This window comes from Lactuca virosa, chromosome 5 (genome assembly GCF_052849685.1).
Source record: "Lactuca virosa cultivar CGN04683 chromosome 5, Lactuca_virosa_CGN04683_v6, whole genome shotgun sequence".
NCBI classification, from domain to species: Eukaryota; Viridiplantae; Streptophyta; class Magnoliopsida; order Asterales; family Asteraceae; genus Lactuca; species Lactuca virosa.
Window position 1 is genome coordinate 441,026,424 of NC_136430.1, and position 20,049 is coordinate 441,046,472.

The following is a 20,049-nucleotide window of genomic DNA, read 5'->3' on the forward strand; positions in this document are numbered from 1 at the left end:
TGCCAAAATGCATTTCTTGATAAGTCTTCTATTCACTTCTAAATAACATTAGACCCTTTCTAGTCTCCATTTTATGTAAATACTCTTTAAATCTCATCCTCACTCGATAAGCACCCTGCGCTTATCAAAAGTTGTGGTTCTCGATATCCTTTAACGCTCACGACTTTTCTTGAAAAACTTTTTAATTCTGCGACATCAAAAATAACAAGAATCCTAGAGATGAAACAAGGAAACAAATACAATCATTCGGTTACAAGTTTTAAAATAAAACAAATCAAAAACTAAAACAAACCAAATAAAAAAATCACTCCAAATTAAAATAAAATAAAAAAGGATAATCACTAGTCTTCCTCATCTCAGATACCACTCGTCTCGGCTCCAAAATCTTTGGTCACCAACAATTCTTCCGACGTTGGAATGTACGGTAATTCTTGTGGCATATTTTTTGGGCACTCAATGTAGAGATGTGAGAATAAAGTATCCATAGATTGACCGAGATAATTCACTCCCCCGCGAAGATTATCCAAGTACGTTCAAACCTTTGAAATAGGTCGGTCGGGATCCCTCGTAAATGCATGCCTCGTGGTGGAGGTTGTGCTTGCTCTCCACCTTGTTGTCTCACATTTCTTCTCCTTCGAGGTCTCAGTTCCTCCACACCCACATTTGGTAATTCCTCGTCATCCGGTGGGATTCCATAAATACCTCCTACATTCACCGCCACCATCATGGTCTCTAAGAAATTCATGGTAAGATCATTGCCTGCAATACAAGTCAACGAATGAACCATGCCCAGAATAAAAGATGCACAAGGATTCATACTCTCATATACACTTAGGTTTTTCGAAATGAGGATGGAGGCTGGAGTGGTGAAGGGTCTTGAGGCCATAATGTTCGTTAAATAGGGTGCAAACCCTAAGAATTATGGTTTTGTCTCTGCCTGCAAACGGCTGGCGTCCAATATAGAACGTCTGGTGTTTGAACGCCGAGCGTCCAAAGCTAAAAGCCTGGCGTTTGGACCAAAGGGCCAAAAATTCACACAACAAGGTTACAAGTGCAAATACATAGAAACCATGGTGTTACATTTTGAGAGATCATAAATAAAGAATACTCTCCTCCTGCCTGTGGACGTAGGTCACCTTGACTGAACCACGTAAATACTGTGTCTTTGTGTACTTTTGGTTTCTTATGTTATCCGTATTACTTCTTAACAAGGGTCATCAGAACTTGGAAAGTGGTATCAGATTTGTTCTGAGTCTTGACAAGTATCGTGTGGTTTCCCTAACACATCGACTCCAACAAACTAAGAACACCTCTTGGCACCTTAAACATAGACATGTAATAGATACCAAGACTACCCAAAACAGATTTCAATCAGGCTAAGCGACCTCGAACTGAAATCAGCTTAATCTTCTAGTTTGAAAACCGTTTTTGAAACTTTTCTACAATCACCTACGAACCTCTCAATCACAACATATTATCTCAAACAGGTAACCCTAGATACATAAAAGGGAATGCAACTCGACTACAACATGTATGTGATAAATATTGTCATTATCACATTCATTTGAGTATTTTTCTAAATGTTAAAGTTATTGATGAGATCTTTATAAGATAATGACATGTGTATTTTCAGTTACATCCATCCCAAAACATGTTAAGTAGTTATACATATAGAGACAAAATGCAAATGTCATTATATTTAATTTCCTGTTTATTCTAAGTACCATGTTATAATTAGACCAATGGGATATTCTAATAGCATCCATCATTACAAGTTCATAAATCTTTAGGAGGAAATACTTTGAATGAAGACATAAGAGGTAGAATATTCACAATATGAGTTTTTTTGGGAGTTTTTAATTTTTTTCAAGTGCCTTTTCAAATACAAAAGCTCTTGAAAATTGAAATAGCTATTGGATGAGTTCTTTCACGTTTTTTTTCAAAGACCTTGTAAATTAACAAACTTTTTTCATGATTTTTTCAACAATTTGGTGGGCCACATAGGTTCCCAACCAATTGTAAATAAACAACTATTACAAACAAAGTAAATGATAAAAACAAATGTAACGAGTCTCATAAATAAATTGAAAATGCTTTCATTTTATGGAGAGAAACTTATCACATTGAATAAGAAACAATCCAGATTCTAGCGAATAACATGCTTCACACTTTACAATCTTTAACAATTCAACTTCAATTTAAACCTTATTAATTGACTGCATCTTTTCGACTTTAGTCCCTACAATTGTTTATTGCAGAAAATCAACCACAAATGTTTATATAAAAACCCACAAAAAAATTTTAAATCAACAACAAACTTATTTATCAGAACCATAAAGAAAATCAACAACAAATGTTTATCTAAAAAATTTACAAATTTTAGAAATAAATGAAATTTAACACGAACTTGTTGCTTCGTGGTGGAGCTGGTGGCTGGGGGTAGTGGCGATGGTGGTGGCGATGGTGTCCGAGGGGAAGGAAGACCACGGTGATGTTGGGTCCAGATGTGTCGTTTAGAGCTTGAAAGTGTAATCTAAAGAAAAAATAAAGAGATGCTATTTTATGTAACATCCATCAAATTTCAGTAAAATTTAAAACTTTTTCAAACATCCAAAAGCCATTAGTTATTACAAAATGTTTTCAAAATAGTTTCATATCAGAGTATCCCAGAAACCATAAGTTCCAAAACAAGAGGATCTGTACGGTCACGCCTTCGCCTTGCCAAAACATCTGAAGCACCTGAAACATTAAACTGAAACCGTAAGCACGAAGCTTAGTGAGTTCCACCAAAATACCAACACACACTAAATAACATATATCATAAAACAACATACTACGGGCCCAATCAACCATCGGGTTTGAATGCCCCAGACCCTCAACCATCGGGTTGGAATGCCAACATACTATGGGTCCAATCATCCTCGGGATGTTATACCCTCGGCCCACAACCATCGGGTTGGAATGCCCACATACTATGAGTCCAATCATCCTCGGGATGGAATACTCTCGGCCCACAACCATCGGGTTGGAATGCTCATGTCTGTTGGCTCATGCACAAAGTAGAAAGCCTCAACCACCAATCAAACATATGCACATATATCAGATAATCACATAACAGTGTACAGACAGTCACACCGATCTACAGATCACTAAATATAGCATCATCCTATCTACCAGGATACCGATCTAATAGATCATAATAGCATAACAACATCCTATCTGCCAGGATACCGATCTAACAGATCATAATAGCATAACAACATCCTATCTACCAGGATATAGATCTAACAGATCATAACTGCATACAAGCATACTATAACCAGGATAACAATCCAAAAAGGGCCAGCCTTGGTGCCTTAGACCCTTGAGCATAGTGAGGAAACTCACCTCGAACGGTAGATGAATCCCATAATTGTTGCAGCTGCTACGAACCGGCTTCCACGAACTGGACCAATAACCAACTAACCATGCTCACAATTGGCCCAAGCCCATTGGGCCCAAACAAGGCCCAAATCCATTGGGCCCACTAAGGCCTAATTCACCATTCAAGGCCCATTAGGGCAAGCACAACAAGGCAAGCCCAACTAGAAATCCATTACCCTAAAAATCCTTAGTCCATTATGAGCCCAAACCAAAAGATAAGTCCAAGACCAAGCTAGCCAATAATCAAAGAGTCAAAACTTGCACAGGTGATACTCACGTCGTGAGCACCTTAGGCTCACGTCATGAGGTCGTGACTTTGGCTCAGAAACTTCCTCGAATACGTTCTCACATCGTGAGGCTTCATTCCTCACGTCGTGAGTCTAGATCTGACTAAAATGAGCATTAAGCTCTTAATCCATTAAGCCTTGACATGGGACAGTCTAGAGGGTCTTCCTTGACCCAAAGGGCCATAAAAATCGAAGCTTTTTGGACATGCATGTCTAATACATGTCCCAACATCAACTAGGGAACAAATGAAGAAATATGACATCAAATTTCATGCAAGAGTCATAAAACTCTACCAAACTAAATATCTAGAAATTATCATAATCAAGGGACCCTGGAGATCCATAAAGTTGGCAACATTATGGATTCCAATAACCACACCAACTTGGATCTAGAGAAATAAGCACAAAAAAATCTAGATCTAGGTTTATGGACACATAAAGAAATAAACTTGAAACTCACCATAGGTCCAGAAGGTGTCAAAATGGATGATGGTGATGCTTGAATGCAGAAATAATGGACTAGATGCTCTTCCTCTTCTTCTTTACATCTCCAAAACTCCACAAAAAGTTTAAGAACACAAGGAGAGGCTAGGCTTAGGGTTTTTCTGAGTTTAGGGCTGAGGGAGGCTGGTTTGGAACTCTAAAATAGAGCTTATGGGGTTTAAATACGATGGAAACCCTAAAAGATCGTGGGTTTGGGCTGCAGCGTTACTCACATCGTGATATCTTAATGCTCACGCCGTGAGCACAGTTTAAATCAATATTCCTGTTTAATCGCTTCTCACGTCGTGAGCTCAGTTTTTCCCTGATCCTTTCCAACTTCGAACGTCCATAACTTCTTCGTTTCAACTCCGTTTTTGATGTTATTTATATCCACGAAAAGGTGACGAGAAGCCATACACTTCTAGAAACTCATCATGGCCTTAAAACTTCCCGAAAAAAACTCAAAATCCATAAAAGGCCGAGTTATCAAATTACGGTTATACCCTTGGGCTCCGAAACGCCATCGAACACTCGGACTACTTAGACTTCAACACCCTCATCCAAAAAGGGCTAACTCCTTTCTTCCCCAAGAACTAAAATGATCTAACTACAACCCAGGAGATGAATTTTGAAATACATGAAAACCGGGGTGGTATATTTTAGGTTATATTAGGGTTTGATTTTGAAGACCTTAGACCTATATATATATATATATATATATATATATATATATATATATATATATAGAGAGAGAGAGAGAGAGAGCTAGGTTCATTTGTTTAAACTAATTATTGTGTTATTGTATGCATAAATGTGGGCCAATCAAAATTAAATAAAAAATTAAATAATTAAATAAATAAATAAGGGTAATATAGTAATTTGTTTAGTAACTACCAAAAATAATCCCTATAATTATGGTATTTGACTTTTAACCTAATTTCTCTAGTTTATAAAACCTACAAATCGACCAACACCCACAGAAGATCCACCACCATCGATTCGATGAGTCACTCCTATAAGGCACAATGCCCTAAAGTTGCGCCTCCATCTTTTTCATCCTAGCGACTCCCACCGCTATCACATGATGTTAGTGGTTCATCCCGTCTGCACTATCGCCGCTTCAAATACTTCAATTCGGAGTCTATGTTACCTGTGGAGGTTGGAATGTCTGTGGCGTTGGTCGATGGTAAAGATATCCAGCCCCAAGTCGAAAATTTAGGTCACAAAAACGTGATCCCTGCATCGGAAGAGCTTTGAATCGAGGTAACTTTGGTCTACTTCCACTTCCACTTACACTCCTAAAATTTGCTTATGTTTCTGATGCAGTTCACCTGATATGATCGATTCCCATTTTTCTGTTACTGTGAACTTACTGCTCAAGTCATCTGCTAATTTGTTCCTTTGCTCAAGGAAGAATTTAATTACACTAACATTCTTCAGGTATATCATTCGAATTTCTATTCTCCGTTCTCTGTTTCACATAATGGTGAATATCTTCAATTTTACTTATTAAAAGTGCTTGTAGAAACTAGGGATAATGGTGATTAGAGTGATTATAGTGTTATTGATGAAAACTAGTACTGAGTCTAGAACGATTAGCCATCTTCAATTTTACTTCTCTTTTTTTTATAGGATCATCCTCTATGCATTAGCCATCGTTTAGCCCTTTATCACTCATCAGTTGGAAGGTTTCTTTTCACTCTGATTGTTGTATCATTTAATTTCTAGCAATTCACATAGAAGATTTTCAATTTAAGGGAGACGAAGTCTAGAACGATTAGTAAAATACATAGATGCTTTAATGCTTCTTTCATTTGGAATTAATTTGTTTATGTAGATGATTCAATGGATGATATTGGTGAGATTCCAATTCTATTGGAATGGAATTACAAATTCCAATTCTGTTAGAATGGAATCATGAATTCTAATTCTGTTGGAATGGAGTATGGATATTTTCTCACTGATTTATGCATGTTCTACAATTTTTGTTTATTGGTTTTGATGCAATTCACAAGTCCACATCTTTTTCCAAAGGAATTTAGTTTTTTATTTTTCATTTGCTAATGCATTATTGGAATCTAAACTACAATTTTGTTTTGTTTTCACAAAAGTTGATGCTTGAAGAACGGACTACAAAATTGAAAGTGATTCTAGCAACATTATTCTTTTAGAATGTATTAGTGTCGTTGGTAGATTTTGATGTTTTCTTTCCCATTTTGAAAGTTTTTTTAGTTTTATTCTTTAATAATAAATGTAATTTCTAACAATTGTTACCCATATTCTATAAGAAATAATGTATTTTTTGTTTTTATTCGTCAATCGATTGTTCAAGAATTTATTATTCTACTAGAAGTTTTTAAAGTCATGATGAAGAAATAGGTTCAAGAATATTTTTATTATTTATGGTTCAAGAATATTTTTATTTTTGAATATATACTCATAAATATATCCTGTCAGAATGTCCGAATTAAAAGAATTATAATTCGTAAATTCGGATTTTTAAAATTAATAGAATCTATGATCCCTAAAAAATGCAATTTTCCTTTATTAAATCTATATTAATTGACTAAATTACCCTTGTAATTAATTAAGATTATATTTTTCAATTATATTTAATACAATAATATATATTAATCACTTTCTTAAAATAAGTAAATTTGATTAGTCCACATTTATGCATACAATAACACAATATTTAGTTTAAACAATATATATATATATATATATATATATATATATATATATATATATGTGTGTGTGTGTGTGTGTGTGTGTATGTCTGTGTGTGTGAAATCCCCATTTTCACGGCCAGAAAAGACCGATTTTGTTTATGCTTTATAAAAATCAGAGTACTTCTTTTAATAAAAATGTTGTGGAATTTGTTCCCAGAAAAACATGATAAATACGTTATTAAAGCATTTCCGAAGAAATGTAATTTTTATTTATTTTAAAACATTTGGGATGTCATTGTTAATATAGAAACATAAGCATAAACAGAACTTACATTCATTATCACTAGTGATTTATATCTCCTTAATCTCTCAGTGTAATATAACTTCATATCGACACCTGTGATACAAATAAGCTTGAGTGGGTCAGGTTGGGAAACCTGGTGAGTACATAGGGTTTTCAACCCACAATAATATCATTATTATGTTTAAACATCAAACAATCAACCCAATTACCCATCCCCATTATCTTCCTTACTCTCAAGGGTCTACCCTAAGAGTCATTTATCCTGCATTCGTTCATTCTGAAGTTCCTTGCTTCCAGGGTTATAAGACAGGCACTAAGTCCATAGCTGCCAATGCTCGTTCGTAAAGCACTAATTCCATAGCTGCTATAATTCATTCATCAGGTACTAATTCCATAGCTACCAGTGTTTATCCAATGGGTACTAAGTCCATAGCTACCAACGTTTAACAGGTACTAAGTCCGTAGCTACCAACGTTTATCTAACGGGTACTAAATCCATAGCTACCAACGTCTAACAGGTACTAAGTCCATATCTACCAACGTTTATCTAACGGTTACTAAATACATAGCTACCAACGTCTAACAGGTACTAAGTCCATAGCTACCAATGTTTACCTAATAGGCACTAAGTTCATAGCTGTCGATGTTATTTATTAGGCACTAAGTCTATAGTTGCCAATGTTCACTCATGTCATCTTTCATCTACCCATTTTTTACCCAACATATTCGTAGATATAAAATACATATACAGTTTAAATTATTTAAAACATGTATAAGATCATTCATCCAACATAGACAGCAAGTATTCAGATAATATGCACACATAGCACGTAATTTATATAAAATACTTCATATCTATGTGTAAGATGAAAGTAACTATGCACTCACCTGGTAAGGTGGTGACTCGGTACTCGGACAGCACTTCGTTATCTCAAAACAATTTTCCCTTGACAAAACCTAGTATCAATACCACTAGGGTTTAGTCTAACGTTAACTGCGACTAATTAATAGTCTAGCCATTATTACTATTATATAAGCGTTAAGTAACACTCTTATATAACTCATAATAATAACACATATATTTATTATAAGGTCCTAATAACATTACTATATTTAAATATAAGTTATACTTAAGGTAGGGTAAGCATATCTCACTTACCAGGGGTTTGGCTAGGAGCCGGGTTCTGCAGGGGTAGAACTTCCGAGCAGAAAGCTCTTCTTCTCGGAGCCTTCCGGCGCTCCGGGACTCGCCTCTGACACCTAGGAGGTGTTAGGGAAGGGGGAAGAGGGTTTGGGGGTAATGGGAGAGAAAGAGTATGAAAGGTGTGAGTTTTGGGGGTGATTTACGCCTCTATTTATAGGCTGTCTGGGCCGATTCAAGTCGTGAGAAAGGGCGCTCACGTCGTGAGCCTTGCGTAGGCTCCAAGGTGAAGTCTGGTGCTGACACGTGGCGTGAGACGCAGGTAAAACTGCCAATCTTTAAAAATTCATAACTTTCGGATACGAACTCCGTTTTTGACGTTCTTCATATCCACGTGTAGGTAAAGACAAGATCTACAACTCTCCTTTTAACTCCATCAGCTAACTCTTGACCGATTTTAAATTTAATAGTATGAGAAGATTACATTGTTAAATGTCCGCGTAAAATTCGTAACTTCTTCATACAGACTCCGTTTTCGTCTGTCTTTTTATCGTTGAGTTCCTATTAATGAGATCTTCAACTGTCATTTAGCTCGCGTAAGCCAAAAACCACTCGAACTAAAATTCGAGTTTCGGACCTTGCACTGATATGCCAAATCTTAGAAAAATCGTAACTTCCTCATACGAAGTCAGATTTGAGCGTTCTTTTTATGGATGCTCTCGGTTGAAAGTATACTACAACTTTTTTTTAGATTACTAAGGCTAAAAACTCCTCTATCGTAAATTCACTATTTACGTCTCCCGGTGCCGTGCCGGTTTTGCCGTAAAACTTCGACGGGCCATAACTTCTTCGTTATAACTCGGATTTCGGCGTTCTTTATATGTACGGAACCCTTGAGACATATTCTACAACTTGGTTAATATTATTTATTCTAAATAATCTTTTATCGAAAAGTCATTTTCGACCCCTATTATCTCTAAATTGACTAGCCCGGATCTACGGGCGTTACAATTATCTCCCCCTTAGGATGATTACGTCCCGGTATCATCAACGAAACAGGGCTCACATGATGACTCCATACGTTATCTCTTCATCCTAAGTAATAACCGCAACTTTGATGTTTCTTCGAACGAGTATCTAACTCTAAGACTTCCTGACTGCAGACGGTGCCCGATCTCGGACCCGCTCTCTATCTCATGTTAGACTTCCAATCATGATCTTCGTGTCACGATCTCGATCTTTATTGGAGACTCCTTCTTTAACAAACTTGAGATAAGTTTCTTCCTTCGATTTTCATAACAGACCGATGGGTCATGTTCTAATGACCTCTCATCGTATGATGCATTGCTTGGACTCAGGTCTTTTAGAGTCAAATTCCAGAACAGGCTATACCTTCCTTCATGTTCTAATGTGATATGATCACATCTTAAAATGTAGCATTCCTAGCTACAAGCAACTAACGCGATACCTCTACTGATCGCTTTGATTGTCTTTCACTTCAATCTTCTAGCTTAAGTCAGATGCTACATCGGAATTGGTTCTCTGAACCATGTAACATACTCGTCTTAGTCGGACTCAATTTGATATAACCACTAGGTTCGGAATAAAAATAATCTTCTTATTCATTACTGAAACAATGGTAACGACATACTTGAATAAAATGGTATCAATTACTAGCTTCTTGGTAACCTTGCGACTTTCCCTGATCCACGTGTGAGTCCTATGCTTCCGGTAGTATAGGCCTCTACTACCATTCACACCTACTCATACTTTTTCCAAGTATTGTCTCACAGTTTTCCAAGTTATTATCACAAAAACAATTTTAACACATACAAATGTGTCCAAACAATCATATAATTTTTCCTAGACTCTACTAGGACTTCTTCCATGCGTATCTTTGATCGTCAATTCTGCTTCAACTCGGTAGGTGATGGAAATGTTAGACGATGGGATAACTTCATGGATTATACAAAAAAATCTTTCTTTCTGCTAATCGAAAGTGTACTTCTCCCATACTAGACGTATTATTTCTTAGACGCGTTCTAAAGGCAAGATATCACTCTTAAAATATCTTCCGATAGGTATCATTCAATATCGTAAGCCTTCTCATTTCCTCCATTTGCTCAGTCTGCTATGAGTCCTTATCATGATATTCTATACACCAAAGCAGGCATTTGGTGTATCGAGACGAGAATACAGATAGAGGAAGATTTAGACGCGTATTCCTCCTTATTACTCCAAAAAGTTACATGTCAGTTCTAATATCGTAATTAAACGTTTAGAAACCGGAGCACATAAAATTTCCAGATCAGGTCGGCAACAGACCATAGATCCGATCAAACGATAGCATAAAGCATCACAAATCATTTAGCATATAAAAGCATGTTAGGCATTTTCCCTAAATAAGCTAGTGTTTGTGTCTATTCAGGTGCATTACCTAAATTTTATTAGACACATTCCACACAATCATCGCTTAGCATTCTAAGTTTAAGTCTAGAAATGAATCCATATTCCTAGTTTACTTAAACTAATGCTCTGATACCAACTGTGACATCCCCATTTTCATGGCCAGAAAAGACCGATTTTGTTTATGGTTTATAAAAATCAGAGTACTTCTTTTAATAAAAATGTTACGGAATTTGTTCCCAGAAAAACATGATAAATACGTTATCAAAGCATTTCCGAAGAAATGTAATTTTTATTCATTTTAAAAAATTTGGGATGTCATTGTCAATATAGAAACATAAGCATAAACAGAACTTACATTCATTATCACTACTGATTTATATCTCCTTAATCTCTCAATGTAATGTAACTTCATATCGACACCTGTGATACAAATAAGCTTGAGTGGGTCAGGTTGGGAAACCTGGTGAGTACATAGGGTTTTCAACCCACAATAATATCATTATTATGTTTAAACATCAAACAATCAACCCAATTACCCATCCCCATTATCTTCCTTACTCTCAAGGGTCTACCCTAAGAGTCATTTATCCTGCATTTGTTCATTCTGAAGTCCCTTGCTTCCAGGGTTATAAGACAGGCACTAAGTCCATAGTTGTCAATGCTCGTTCGTAAAGCACTAATTCCATAGCTGCTATAATTCATTCATCAGGTACTAATTCCATAGCTACCAGTGTTTATCCAATGGGTACTAAGTCCATAGCTACCAACGTTTAACAGGTACTAAGTCTATAGCTACCAACGTTTATCTAACGGGTACTAAATCCATAGCTACCAACATCTAACAGGTACTAAGTCCATTGCTACCAACGTTTATCTAACGGGTACTAAATCCATAGCTACGAACGTCTAACAGGTACTAAGTCCATAGCTACGAGTGTTTACCTAATAGGCACTAAGTTTATAGCTGCCGATGTTATTTATAAGGCACTAAGTCTATAGTTGCCAATGTTCACTCATGTCATCTTTCACCTCCCATCATTCATCTACCCATGTTTTACCCAACATATTCGTAGATAAAAAATACATATACAGTTTAAATTATTTAAAACACGTATAAGATCATTCATCCAACATAGACAGCAAGTATTCAGATAATATGCACACATAGCATGTAATTTATATAAAATACTTCATATCTATGTGTAAGATGAAAGTAACTATGCACTCACCTGGTAAGGTGGTGACTCGGTACTCGGACAGCACTTCGTTATCTCAAAACAATTTTCCCTTGACAAAACCTAGTATCAATACCACTAGGGTTTAGTCTAACGTTAACTGCGACTAATTAATAGTCTAGCCATTATTACTATTATATAAGCGTTAAGTAACACTCTTATATAACTCAAAATAATAACCCATATATTTATTATAAGGTCCTAATAACATTACTATATTTAAACATAAGTTATACTTAAGGTAGGGTAAGCATATCTCACTTACCAGGGGTTTGGCTAGGAGCCGGGTTCTGCAGGGGCAGAACTTCCGAGCAGAAAGCTCTTCTTCTCGGAGCCTTTTGGCGCTCCGGGACTCGCCTCTAACACCTAGGAGGTGCTAGGGAAGGGGGAAGAGGGTTTGGGGGTAATAGGAGAGAAAGAGTATGAAAGGTGTGAGTTTTGGGGGTGATTTACGCCTCTATTTATAGGCTGTCTGGGCCGATTCACGTCGTGAGAAAGGGTGCTCATGTCGTGAGCCTTGCGTAGGCTCCAAGGCGAAGTCTGGTGCTGACACGTGGCGCCAGACGCAGGTAAAGCTGTCAATCTTTAAAAATTCATAACTTTCGCATACGAACTTCGTTTTTGACGTTCTTTATATCCATGTGTAGGTAAAGACAAGATCTACAACTCTCCTTTTGACTCTATCGGCTATCTCTCGACCGATTATAAATTTAATAGTATGAGAAGATTACACTGTTAAATGTCCGCGTAAAATTCGTAACTTCTTCATACAGACTCCGTTTTCGTTTGTCTTTTTATCGTTGAGTTCCTATTAAGGAGATCTTCAACTCTTATTTAGGTCGTGTAAGCCAAAAACCACTCGAACTAAAATTCGAGTTTCGGACCTTACACTGATATGCCAAATCTTAGAAAAATCATAACTTCCTCATACGAAGTCAGATTTGGGCGTTCTTTTTATGGACGCTCTCGGTTTAATGTATACTACAACTCTTGTTCAGATTACTAAGGCTAAAAACTCCTCTATCGTAAATTCACTATTTACGTCTCCCGGTGCCGTGCCGGTTTTGCCGTAAAACTTCGACGGGCCATAACTTCTTCGTTATAACTCGGATTTCGGCGTTCTTTATATCTACGGAACCCTTGAGACATATTCTACGACTTGGTTAAGATTATTTATTCTAAATAATTTTTTATCGAAAAATCGTTTTCGACCCCTTTTATCTCTAAATTGACTAGCCCGGATCTACGGGCGCTGCAATATATATATATATATATATATATATATATATATATATATATATATATATATATATATATATATATATATATATATATATATATATATATATATATATATAGGCATAGATTATTCTATTCAAAGTAATTATTGTGTTATTGTATGCATAAATGTGGGCCAATCATTTTACTTATTTTAAAAAATTGATTTACCTATATTATTAAATAAAAGAAAAATAGAATAATGTCATTTAATTAAAAGAAGGTTAATATTGTACATTTGCATTGTCTTAAAATTAGGAAATCCAAATTTAAAAAAACAAACTTTCAGATTTTAATGGATCTTTGATTATCTTAATTTTTGAATTTTGATTTTTTTTAAATTAATTTAGTTTAAATAATTCTAACATAATTTTTAATCATACCCGGTTTTATTCTGTCAGAATGACATTCTTTTTATAATGATATTCTATGAAAATGCAAGCCATAAACTAATAAAGAGACTTACTTCTCGCAGAATAAACAAATTTTTAGATACAAGTTAAATTTTTTCTATCACATCCTTGAAAAAATAAAAAACTTTATATTTTATTCTATAATAATGAAACACTCCCTAATAACAAACAAATATAATATGTAGATTATTCTATTGGAATATATTATTACATATACTCTTATCATTCTATTATAGATTAATCTAACAGAATATGACAATGAGTAGTGCATTTTTCTGGAAGATCGGTGACCATTGAGGATTGTTCATGTCTATCCCACACGCATTCATCCAACCTTCGGATCATTGATCATCATGTACTTCATTCATTCTATGAGAATAACTGTCATGAAAATGAATTATGTAAGAATAAAACTATGTGAGAATGCTTTTATACGACAAAAATAAAACAAATTTTAGTAATTCTATGAGAACTCATACTACATGTTAAAATCAAGTAACACAAATAACGAACTCATAAATTATTTTTGTGTTCTTAAGGAATTCGAACATCAAGTTCTCTTTCAGACATTTCTACAAACACCTGGTGTGCAATATTCTCATAGAATTATTTTTGTGTTCTTTAAGATTTCTGAACCGCCATGACTTGTTAGAATCACATAAGTACTAGCTATGTGATATCAGGTGTGTGTTCAACGGGTTCGAATGTGAGAAACAAAAAAAATGGCCTTAACCCAATCATTCTTTTTTACTTCCTCAACAAATGAAAACCGCACCAGTTGTCTTTGTTCTTTCAACAATCCAACAAATATACACGAGATATAGAAAGCAAAAGAATGAAATCGAGGAAGTGAATTAGAGGACTTACACACTGGCATATTCCCTCCCAAGAAGTTTGAAAGGTGTTCCAGATCGGCGAGACATGAGAGGAGAAGCAGAGAGCTCATCGGAGCTCATCGGGGTCCATGGTCCCAACACCGCAATCAACCATGCCTGTTTCTGCGTCAAAGTTCTCCATCGCTTCCTTCCCTTTAAAAAAATTATTATCTTCCCTTTTCTATACAAAATAATATATATATAGTGTAGTCTTTAAACTCTCCTATTGATTGTAAACCTAAAACGAATTGCTTAGTCTCTTCGAGACCAATAAAACAACGGAGAGATTAAAGTTCGCCTCCAGAGAACAAGAAGAGAGAAAAATGTTGATATGGATAAAAGATCCAAAGACGGCCACATTTGGAAGATTCACGGAGGGGGATATGTTTTAGGGTTAGGGCTTCCATTCAAATTAGGGAAAATTTCAGAGGGGTTTTTTGGAAACAGAATTCGCATTACATCAACAGATGCGTGATTCAATTTCTCTTTTTGCAAGTTATTGGATGTGCATGCGTCCTTGTCTGTGCGGAGGTAGAATGAGACTCGTTGGTGTTGACTCGCTGATTCAACTGAGACGACAAGTTGAGTTAGGTGTTACAATCTGTAATTGACTGTGTACGAGGAGTGTGTACGAGAAGGAACTCCTATGGCCATCCCGCCCCTCTGCGTCGGTGGGATTGAAGTTAACGAGGAAGAGGGTCGATGTTTTCTATCTAGGGTTTTAAAGCGGTAAATGTAAACGATTTTGCCTAAATTAAAGGGTTTATGATTTGAATAATTAATTACCAAAATTAATTAAAAGCTAAGATTACAATTTTACCCCTATCTAGGTTTTTAAATTGATTAGTCCACATTTATGCATACAATAACATAATAATTACTTTAAACACCTGAACCTCTCTCTCTCTCTCTCTGTATATATATATATATATTCATTACTATATTCTAAAATTAAAACATACATTTCAAGACTTTAATTCACAGTTTAATAAAATAGTTTATAACACTCATTTACAATGTTCACAACTTAAAGACACTTTTCAAATTTTATAATTTTCATTCACACAAATCATCAAACACCTTGTGTGCATAAAAAAACCATTGACAATACTTATACAACTCAGATTATTCATAAATACAAAAAAATCACAATAGGATTTAGGTTATTCAAATACTAATCCATAAGTTTATACACTTATTCACAACTTAATGTACAAAAAACACTATTTATAGTTTCAAATTTTCATTCAGGAAAATCATCAAACACATTGTGTGCATCATGAAATGATTCTTGATTCTGATTTTTACTAAGCCTTTAACACATAATAGGTAGCAAAGATGGAGTAAGATGTAAAACACAATAAATAAACATGAAAATAATTGTACAAAGGTTAAAAAAACACTCATATGAGCCTCATCATAATGTACCTGATGTGAAGAAGATGATGAGTGACACATCGGTTGTAACAACACCACCAAATCTCATCGATCTAGCTTTGCCACTCGCAAGATCTCATAGATCTTGTCTCGTCGGATGCTGGTGCTCGTGTAACTGGCCTCGTCAATCGTCAGTGGTATTGTAGTCGTCGTTGCTGGTGGCGATTAATTGCAGAACTTACAGATCTGGAGGAGGATGACACTACTGGTGGTTCTATAGTGGTTGAATGGTGGTGGATCTCATAGATCTAGAGCAGAAATCGCACATCTAGATGGCGGTACCAGTTCCGGCTTGGATTCCACCGGAACTCCTTTGTCTGAACATTAGATTTCCTCAGAAATCCTTCCACGTCTCGAGATCCCATCCGAGCTCTTTCCACATCACGAGATCTAGCTGAAAAACTTGTAGATCTGAAGGAGGAAATTGTAGATCTAGCGTCAAAAATCATAGATCTGGAGTCAGATCTCGTAGATCTGCAGAAAAGAGTGTGTGCTGCAGCGGCGATGGATGTTCAGACATGAAAGGGGTGGTAATGACGTGACATCGACGGTAGGAGGAAGATATTCTGATCAAAATATGAGAAAACACACCATATCAGAGATACTTGCGGTGGTGGAGACATCGTCACTGGTGGTGGTGGTGGTGAAGCCGTCGTCACTGATGGTGGCGGTGGTGCAACAACCGATGACAATGATGGTATTCATCAAATTGGTGGTTGAAGGATATAAATGAATGTTTTTGCTCTAAATGTTAAAAGGGAAGAAGTTGAAGTTAATAGATCTTAGACCCATCAGGTAAATCAGATAATGATTCTTATGGTTCTTATTCTTTTTTGGTTCTCATTTTAACCTTTACTTCTCTCTCTCTCTCTCTCTCTATATATATATATATATATATATATATATATATATATATATATATATATATATATATATATATATATATATATATATATATATATACTAGGTTATAACCCGTGGGCACCACGGATGAATAATTTAAAAATAATTTGAATTAAATTATAACTTAATTATTGAGAAATGATAATAAAAACTTTAATAAATAATAAATATATATGTTTTGTCGGTAATATCACAATGACATAATTATTGGCTCAAATTAGAAAATGATATTGGTTTGAATATCCAAATGGCACTTTGTATATATAGATATGTTAGAAAATTATAATTTTGCAGAATGCAATATAAATATAAATAAAAACAGAAACCGAAATATATATATATATATATATATATATATATATATATATATATATATATATATATATATATATAATAAAAGTATACAAAGTTTTATAAATTTCTAAAAACTTGTTTATACACAACATTAAATGTTTTATTTGATAGTCTACCATCCTTATCGAAACACATATCAACAAACACAAGTCGAAACTTTGTTGCTTATCCCGTTATCACTTTAGAGTGTTGATGACAATTTTGACAATTTTACCCCTGTCCAACATAACATATTAAAGGGAAAATGAAGCATGCACAAAAAAAAGAACAAAAATATTAAAATTATGATACATATAACAATATTTACATACACAGATCAGTGATATAAATTTTCAAGCATACAATTTTGGTTTCAACAAACATTTACTTTAAGAGGCCAAAATATAAGGATTCTTATGGAGATTTCCCTATTGCTATAAATTATAATTAGGTAGATTTTTGTTTTTCAAAATATAATGTTGTAATACGAAGAAATGAAAATAGGATGCAATAATAAACAAATCAATGAAAGTACATTGTTATTTCTTGTTTTACCTCCGTAGATCAAAGTTTTGATTCATAAGGGTAGCAAGTTTAGAATAATCTTTTTCAAGTAAAGTTGTTTTCCGTCAAGAGCTAAGTTTGCCGCTTCCTCCATTGATGATATTATAAACTTGTCTCCATCTAGCCATCTTTGTCGAACTGTGCTATGCACCTACACTCATGAAAACTTTATTTTATAAATAATTTTTTTCCATAAAATATTTTTATCAACGCAAAGATGCACAGAAGCCATTTAATTACCTTTCCAGAATCACTTGGATTTTCAGCATAGATGAGATGAAAAAGTGGAAGAAGACTTGTATCCAACTCTATGTAATTTCCATGCCTACATTTATCCATCTTGTCCTTGTCAAAATCCTGCAAATAGATTTTATTATATTATATATTAAAAGCATTAAAAACTAAATTATTTATGTAAAATACCATGTAAACAAGGCCTCCATAAACTTGAGCTACTCTGTCTTGTAAACCTGCAACAATTCCAAGTTCTTTTTCTGCATTGAGGATAAGTTGAGGTCTTATCTCAATACGTATTTTGTCTCTGACAATGTAGAAGTCAAGAAGACAGCTAAAGGCAACACATACAATGACACTGAACCAGATAACCATGTCTGAGAGATGAAAAGGGTAAGAAAGAATTTCCAAAATGATAACACGAGATTTGGGATCAAGGATCATTGGATATACAATGAAGAAGAGATAACATAAATGGTTGAAAGATTTACCTGACGAGGGATGTTAGTTTCATATGAAAGAGAAAAGTTGTTGTTGTGAAGATCGATCCCCTGTTCTTTGCAGTATTTGGTATAAACTTTACAAGTTTCCATGAGCAGACGTACACCTCCATAGTAACCTTCATTCTCCAATCGAATTGTCTGTAACACAAATGTGTTAAAAAAAATTACGTAATGGCCCCTGTGTTAATAAAATGGAGTGAAATGGGGAATATGGTAACCCAAAGTAGATCTAATTTACAAATATTCATGAGCATAATATACAAATATGTTGGCATCAGTCTCTAATTAGTAAATGGGGAAGATAAAAGGGTATGTTACCTGAAACTATTCTCCTTCATGATAAATGAATTTTGGTATAGTCTGATATTTGAAAAACAAATCATGGAGTATTACCTTTTCAAAAAAAAACCAACAAAAAATGAAAGAAGAAAGTAAAAGTTCTTAAGTTCAAAGAATGTTAAAGACTATAACTGTTTACAAACTGACGTATTTACCCAATTTCTATACTTCAGCAAGAAAAAACCTAGAAATCTCTTCATCTTTCAAGTCTATTCCCATCTAGAGAGCAAAAAGAAAAATAAAAGGAGTGTCAATCTTTAGTTCCGCATCATGGAATCTGAAAACCACCCAAAGCAATGAAAACCCCTATATAAAAAAAATGTAAAATTGGAACATACCTAGGGTTTGAAAGCGAGAGAGGTGGAGTGGGTAAAAGATTAAGGCAGAAAACAAACGGGAGAGAATCATCAGATCTGCAAAAAAGCATTTCATGTAAGGCATGAAAGATCTAATCCACCATGGAAAGTAACGAAAACAAAAACATTCAAAACCATAACAACCATAGACGATTTGCTTCCAGATTAATCAATTGATGATTAATTGATGCTCGGTTGCTTGCGTTAAGAGTCGTGTTTGCTAGAAATTCAAGAAGATTAAACAAAACTTACAATAGAAGGAACGAAGCACTGGAATATTGCCGTATCAGCAAAAATGGTAGTAGTTGATGCACAAATCAAAGGGTTTATCTTCTTCCTCGGCGCTAGGGTTTTAGAGAGCTGTAAAAGTAAAATATGAGAATTCAAAATGGTTTTGTACACGGTGTATGCGATTTCAAATAGGGAAATTACCTGATTTTATGCGATTGTATTTATGGAAAAGATATATTTTGAAATTGCTACGAGGGGAATGAGTTGAAGATAACAGAATACTTATTAGTAAGAGATGATGTCGATTCTTCAATGAAGCAATGGACGGGAAAACAATCGATAAGATCGCTGCAAGATTGACACGTGGAACGTAGGTGTTTATAATAAGGACATGTGGCATCGTAGAGAGATTTTTATTAGGAAGAGAGATATCTAATCCATTAATACTACGATAAGATACAACATCAATAGACCATTGCTAAGTATATTTAGGATTAAAATCAGAAAAATTGTTCATTTACAAAATAAACAACAAAGATAATTAGCAAGAGAACGGTGACAAAAGCCGATTAGTTCCAACAGGTTAGCGACAAATTGACGTTAAATTATCAACTTATTAGCAATGGATT

At 34.9% G+C, this 20,049-nt stretch overlaps 1 pseudogene; it reads right to left on the reverse strand.

Annotated features, from left to right (window-relative positions):
* Positions 1–502: 502 nt before the first annotated feature.
* Positions 503–18,832, reverse strand: LOC145114235 (uncharacterized; annotated as a pseudogene).
* Between the last annotated feature and the right edge of the window lie 1,217 nt (positions 18,833–20,049).